Below are 6,000 nucleotides of genomic sequence, written 5' to 3' on the forward strand. Positions count from 1 at the left end.
ACACACCATTATGCCTTGTTTAAAGTGAATGGAGACCAAATACTGTTTTTCTAATGCAGGAAAGTACTTCTAATTTTGAATCCCATACTATACATAGAGAGTAATGTGATAAATTGCAGAAGGACTTTGACCTCTCTTTAAACTCTCAAAAATATTTTCTTAAAATGGAAGATGTGATTGTATAAGGAAATACTGGGAGAAATTAGGACAGAAAAGAGATGCAACTTGTAAAATGAATAAAAGAAATATATACTTCAATATGAAGGAAACCAAGGCAGAGATCACCATGACTTAAGATATTTTACAGGTAAATAAAGAGATCAAGTGACAAGTAACATGTAATACCCTTCAAGTCCGATGAAATCTTATCTAATTGAAATGTCTCTCTCTCTCTCTGCATCCTATAAGGATCCTACTTAGCTTTCATCAGCCTAGGTTACTGATTCCCTTCCTTTGAAGAGCATATGCTTGTCATTCCAGATTGTGGAATATTATCTTCCTTGGAGGAAAGCATCTAACATTATTAAAATTTCCCACTTGGCTGCAAGCACCTAGATATTTTCTGTTTAAATTGTTTACATTTTCTATGTTACTTAAGCTATCAGAGGCAGAAGGTGGGGCAATTTCACTTCTAGAATATTTAGAGTGACATTTTCCAAAATAAAGATATGGATAGATACATAGTTTTTTTAATAAGACAGAATATTTAAAATACAGAAAATACAGAATATTTCACTGCTGTAAGCATACTCTATTACAATTTTGGAGAAGTAAAAACAACAGCAAGATCAATAGCGTTCTTTTCTAACCGCTGCCCTCTGGTGGTGAAAAAGAAAAAGATTTCTTTAAGTTAAAAAGGCTAACCTAAAGCATGATTTAAATGATTTTAAAATCAGCAGGTAAACATGTTTCAAATAATATTCATATTACTTGTGTGTTTTTTTCCTAGCACAAAGAATAAAGGGACACTGATTAATTAGCACTCAAAAGTTGTGCTACAATTTAAACAATTTTGTTTATGTCTGCCTGTAGAATTATGGTAATGGTAAAGACACCATTATACTGTGGTGAGAACCACGGTGAGTAGGTCTTATTGTGTAAAAAGAAGAGGCTATGATCCTTCACTGACACTTTGGATATTGAGTGCCATTCCCTTTGCTAATTCATTGTGGAGGACAGAATTAGAGATCTGATCAAACCATACCTGAAATCTGCTCTCTAACTAGACTGACTTTCCTAAAATTTTGAGCCACCTAGTCCCTTTTAATTAATATTTAAGCCAGTTTGAGTCAGGGTTTTCATTCTTGGTAACTGAGAGGATCCTGATTTAACACCTTAAAAGTATTTTATGGATGGATAAGTGGATGAATAGAAAAAAGGGTGAATAGATAGATTTGAAGTCTAGAATATAAATTAAAAACACTGGAAAGAGAGAAGGATTATATAAAAGTAATTACAGAACAAAATAGCAGAAAGGCAGAATAGGACGAGACAAAGAATTTCAAGTTAATTCAATTGCATTTTATTCAACATTTCTAAGTTATGATTATGTGCCAGGTCTTTGGCTGGATACCGGGGAAACAGGAAAATAACACAGAGATCTTGCTCTCAGAGAACTCAGAATTTAATTAAGAAATTTAGATTTTTTTCTTATAAATAACATTCTTAGAAGTTTAATCAGGCAATAATGTGGTAAACTGTGGAGAGAAAATGGAGGCAGTGTTCTCACTTCAGAAGATAACTATTGCAATAGTGTATCAGTTGATGAAATGTTTCAAAAATTAGTCTTCTTTCCCATATCATGATCCTGTTGTTCCTAAAGATAAGAGCATCTAAAATTAATATTTTCAGAAGGCTGTTATTATTTTTAGTTTTCTTTTTGTCCCTGTTTTTCTGTTAATTTCCTGTTTTTCACTTTGTTTTAGATTCTTTTAGAGTTTTCCTCAAACATCTAGGAGTCCTCAGTGGTCCATTTGTATTCAAGGGTAAGGCACTGTGGGGGCACCTGGGTGGCTCAGTCGGTTAACTGTCTGGCTCAGGTCATGATCTCAGGGTTGTGAGATGGAGCCCCCTGTTCAGGCTCCATGCTCAGCAGGGAGTCTGCTTGAGATTCTTTCCCTCTGCCACCCCCCGCCCCCACACCACACCACGTGCTCTCACTCTCTCTTTCATAAATAAATAAATATTTTTTAAAAAAAGGGTAAGACACTGTGGGTATCGGGCTCACCAACCAAGATTGATCACACAAAAACTCAACCTTTCAGTTGTGGGCCCTGGATAGCAACCACATCTTTTTTCTTGAGTTGATGAGCTTCTCTACATAGGAGTCCTTTCCTGAAGATTACACATCTGGCAACCAGTATTCTAGAAGCTGAGTAGAGAAAGGAACTAGAGATAGAATCTCATTATTCAGTATGCAAATTTTCATTTTTCCTCCTGATTTTAGTAAGGCTTCTCCCCTCAGACCTCAGCTGTGCCTGCCTTCCTTGAGACCCAGGTCTGTATGATTCACCCTGCAGGGATACATTTCCATATTCTGCAAGGGTGAGGTGTATTTGCCGATCTCTATAGGCTAAGGTGGGTCTAAATCCTCTTTATATGGAATTGCAGCAAACCATCTGTTTTTAACCCTAGCCCACAATCCTGCTTTCACAGTGACCTGGTCACTTCAACTCACAAGTTTTTTCCAGGGTTTGCACATGAATCAGATTGCCTCTTATTGGGTTCCCCTGGCAAGGCATTTAAAGTTCATCTTTCCCCACCATCTAGGCCACTTTCCATTTGTCCATCAGGCTTCCATCTTTTAAAATCTTGTTAACATTCTCTAAATATTGGAACCTCCTGTTCTAATCTCTTTATCCTTGGGCATTTTTAACTTAAAAAAAAATGCTTTACTATCATTTTAATGAGGTCCTAGGAGAAAATGGACATAAGCTACATATGTTCAATCATTCTAATTTAATTGGAAATCAGTGTCTATTTTATAGTTTAAAAAAACTCTGTTGAAAACTATGTCCACACGAAAACCTACACATGGATGTTTATGGAGGTTATAAATTGCCAAAACTTAGAAGCAACCGAGATGTCCTTCAGTAGGTGAAGGGATCGCTAAACTACAGTACATTCAGACAATGGAAAATTATTCAGCACTAGAAAAGAAATGAACTATCAAGCCATGAAAAGACATGGAGGCACTTTAAATGCATATTATTAAGTGAAAGAAGCCAATTTGAAAAAAGCATATGCTGTATGATTCCAACTATATGACATTCAGGAAAAGGCAAAATTACGGAGAAAGTGAAAAGATCAGTGGTTACCAGGGGTTCTGGGGGTGGGGTACTGGGAGGGGAGGGATGATAAGTGGATCTCAGAGGATTTTTAGGGCAGTGAAAATATGATACCATACTGATGGATACGTGTCATTATACACCGTCCAAACCCATACAATGTACAACAGCAAGAGTGAACCCTAATATAAACTATAGATTTTGGGTGAATATGATGTGTCCACGTAGGTCAGTTGTAACAAATGCACCCCTCTAGTTGGAGATGTTGATATTGGGTGCGGGGTAGGGAGTATATCAAAACTCTGTACCTTCCCCTCAATTTTGTTATGAACCTTAAACTCCTCTAAAAAAAATTAGGTCTTAATATTTTTAAAAAGACTATGGTGTATTTGTTTCAGAGGTACAAATCTGAGATCCAACAGTCTTGCACAATTCACTGCGCTTACCAGAGCACATAACCTCCCCAGTGTCTATCACCCAGCCACCCCATATATGTTAAGGAAAAAAAAAAAAAAGAAGATAGCGGGAGGGGAAGAATGAAGGGGGGAAATCGGAGGGGGAGACGAACCATGAGAGACGATGGACTCTGAGAAACAAACTGAGGGTTCTAGAGGGGAGGGGGGTGGGAGGATGGGTTAGCCTGGTTTTGGGTATTGAGGAGGGCATGTTCTGCATGGAGCACTGGGTGTTATGCACAAACAATGAATCATGGAACACTACATCTAAAACTAATGATGTAATGTATGGGGATTAACATAACAATAAAAAAAATTTTTTTAAATACACACACAAAAAAAGACTATGGTGTAAACCTTGAAGCAGATCTTGTGTTTCTCTTTTTTAGGGACAGAAAAAAATATACTTATCACAGAAACAATTCTAATATTTCAGTTTATGCCATTCTGATCAAGGTTAGCTGAATTCCCTAGGGAAGCCTACCTCTCCACCTTCATCTTAACTAATCTCATTCTTGCTCTTTACACACCATGAACACAGGGCAAGTGTGTTTTTGGTTAGGGCCTGTTCCGGCTTACCATCGTATTATCTTTTTTAAAATTCTCTTAATTACAGGGAACCTGGGTGGCTCAGTCAGTTAAGCATCTGACTCTTGATTTCAGCTCAGGTCATGATCTCAGGGTTGTGAGATCCAGCTCTGCGTCAGGCTCCGTGCTGGGTGTGGAGCCGGCTTGAGACTCTCTCTCCTTCTCCTTCTCCCTCTACCACTCCCCCATCCTCTCCCTCTTTCCCTCTCTCAAAAAGAAAAAAAGTAAAATTCTCTTCTTTCTAGATCATATCACTACAGAAAACTATCTTGTCCAATTTTCTGCTTTCTCTCTGTTTTAGTTTCCTATTGCTATGGTAACAAGTGAACATAAGCTTAGTGGCTTAAAACGGCATACGTTTATTATCTTAGAGCTCCGTAGCTAGAAGTCTGACACAGGTTTCACCTAAGCTAAGCTCAAGGTGTCAGGAGAGCAGCATTCTCCTGGACACTCCAGGGGAGAATGCATTCCTTGTCTTTTCTAGCTTCCGGAAGCTTCTTGAATTCCTTGGTTTGTGGCCCCCAGTCACCAATCAAATCCCTCTGACCTCTGGTTCTATCATCACATCTCCTCTGATTCTACTGCTTTCCTTTTTCATCCATAAGGATCCTAATGATTATATCAGGTTCACCTGAATAATTCAGCATAATTGCCACATCTCAAGATCCTTAGCTTAATCACATCTGCAAAGTTCCCTTTGCCACATAAGAAAACATATTCACAGGTTTTGTGGATTTGGGTGAGAACATCTTTCAGTCAATTTGCCTGCCATCATATCCGTTGATTCTCTGTTTTGTGTTTTGTTGTACCTAAGTCAACTAGAGAAAATTCCTAAGTGGCAGAACTGTGCCTATTTTATTTTCAATTTTATCCCTGGCACCCAGAATATTCCTGCAACAAAGAAGGTCCTTAGTAGGTTTTTTGTTGTTCTTGTTATCTGTTGTTTCTAAAAAACATGTTTATTTTCAGTCAACCATATTTCCATGTTTCTGCATGTTTCATGTTCTATGGAAGAACAGCTTAAGACCACTCAATGGCCAACCCTATCGATTCAGTGACCTGTGGACCAGTCCCCAGGGGCAGGCTGAGCACTCCCGTCCTCACTAGGGAACTACTGGGTAGGCACAGAGGACACCTGCATGGCTTCAGGCCTCAGACCTCAGGTTGAGCAGCAGTACACTCGCCTTGAAATCCCTCCTTGGTCACAGTCTTTTTAGCAGCAACCTGATCTTCCTTTTCAATCTCTTCAGGATCCTGTAGAAGTAGGGATCAGGCATGGATGGGTTCTTACAGGGCACCACACATACTGGGAAGTTCTAGGTCAGCATCCACCACATCAGACCCACTGCTGTTGTGCAGAATGGCATGTCCACACAGGGTAGTCTATGTTACATAGAGTGATGTACACAGGTGAGCATAAGACATGTCTTTGAGAGGCTGGTGGTCATCCCTGGGATCCGTAAACATCAGAACATGTGACTCCTGGGAAGCTGCCTGCATCTGGCTAGTGAAGGTTCCAGAAGCCAAGCAGCCAACGGTAGGAATGGTTCTGCTAGCAGCAGCAACTTCAGCCCATCCCCCTGGCCAGTATTCCAGGAGGATGTGAGACTGACATCAACCACATCTGACATCACATCACATCACATCACATCACATCACATCACATCACA

The sequence above is a fragment of the Neomonachus schauinslandi genome, chromosome 11, assembly GCF_002201575.2.
Source record: "Neomonachus schauinslandi chromosome 11, ASM220157v2, whole genome shotgun sequence".
Classification (NCBI taxonomy): Eukaryota; Metazoa; Chordata; class Mammalia; order Carnivora; family Phocidae; genus Neomonachus; species Neomonachus schauinslandi.